Source organism: Grammomys surdaster, unplaced genomic scaffold (assembly GCF_004785775.1).
Source record: "Grammomys surdaster isolate TR1022 unplaced genomic scaffold, NIH_TR_1.0 125561, whole genome shotgun sequence".
Taxonomy (NCBI): Eukaryota; Metazoa; Chordata; class Mammalia; order Rodentia; family Muridae; genus Grammomys; species Grammomys surdaster.
This window is the reverse complement of record NW_021620408.1, coordinates 1,678,260-1,680,073: the sequence shown is the minus strand read 5'-3', so window position 1 is coordinate 1,680,073 and position 1,814 is coordinate 1,678,260.

The window sequence follows — 1,814 nt, the reverse complement described above, 5'->3', positions numbered from 1 at the left end:
GGGGGGGGAGAATGAGGCCCTGTGTGTGTGTGTGTGGGGGGAGAATGATGCCCTGTGTGTGTGTGAGGGGGGAGAGAATGAGGCCCTGTGTGTGTGTGGTGGGGGGAGAATGATGCCCTGTGTGTGTGTGTGTGGGGGAGAATGAGGCCCTGTGTGTGTGTGGTGGGGGGAGAATGAGGCCCTGTGTGTGTGTGGGGAGAATGAGGCCTTGTGTGTGTGTCGGGGGGAGAGAATGATGCCCTGTGTGTGGGGGGGGGCTCCCCAGAAAGTATCAGGGCAGCAAAGATAAAATATAGATTTAGAAGGTGTTAAGCCAGGAATACAGGAGGGAAGTGTGTGGCAGCTGCAGGGAAGATTGAAAGTGCTCAGCCATTGAGCAAGTCAAGGCATATCAGAACTAGCTGGGGTGCTTGTGCCTTTCATTGGCGAATCCAGAGCGCTTGTGGGTGAGTGTAATGTGTGCCCTGCCAGACAAGAGGTGAGAACTATGCTTATCTTATGGAAATAAGCACAGATATTAAGGATGTAGTTAGGAGTTATGCTGGTTTAGTAACTCAGTGGTTACAGGTTTTCCTTCAGAATCCATGACGTCACTGCCTTGGGGTAATTGGCTAGGTTTCCAGGACCTGACGTGATTTTCCTCTTGTTGAGGAGGTCTTCCGTCTAATTAGAGAGCTGTTGGTTACTGCCAAAGTATGCCACTACTGCACCTTTACCGTTATTGTGCCATACTGCTGGTGTGATTCGTGGGTGCCCGAGCTGGGTGGGACTGTTGGTTTCTTCCCTTCTTTGGAAGCGTGCATGATGCTTTTTGGTACCACAAAAGCTAGTACTCAGGCAGGATTTATTGTTACATTGTATTATTTGTTTGTTTGTTTATTATTTGCTTTGAGACAGGTTCTCTCTACATAGTCCGGATTGCCCTGAAATTCACTACACAGACCAGGCTGCTCTCAGACTCAAATATCTGCCTGCCTCTGCCTCCCGAGTGCTTGGGTGAATACCACACTCTGCTGCTGTTACTTTAAAAAACCATCTTCTAGGGCTGGGGCTGTCGCTTAGAGGTAGACAGCTTATCTGGTATCCAAGAGGCTCTTGGCTGTCTTCAGTACCACCAATAAAAGAAAGCGACCTTCGAGCTGGGGAGACGGTTGAGTGGGTGAGACGCCTCACAAGTATAAGGGACTGATTTAGAATTCCCATGGCAATGCATGCTGGGATTCTGTTGCCCCTCCAGTGAAATGGGAGGCAGAGATAAGCGAATGTTCAGACGCTCACAGGCAGCTAGCCCGGGGTACACATCAACTAGCAAGGTGAAAGGTGAGCCCAATGGCTGGGGTTGTTCTCTGACTTCCACATACTATAGCACAGGCATCCACGTGTGTACATATACATATCATGCACATACAAATCATACACAGTCACACACACACACACATACACACTCTGATGCACATACATACCCTCACACTCATACACACACAAACACACTCTCTCATACACACATACTCTGTTACACACTCTCACACATTCACACCCACCCACACATGTGTTCTCATACTCCTAACATACACTCAACACACTTACATACACATACTCTCTCACACACTCTCCACACAATCATACACTCACATTCTGATACACACATACTCATACACACACTTGCCCTCACCCCTCTCTCTCTCTCTCTCTCTCTCTCTCTCTCTCTCTCTCTCTCTCACATACACACACACATATACTCACATTCTCCCACACACACTGTTTTTTCCACACACACTCTCTCTCACACACACACATACTCATACACACATATA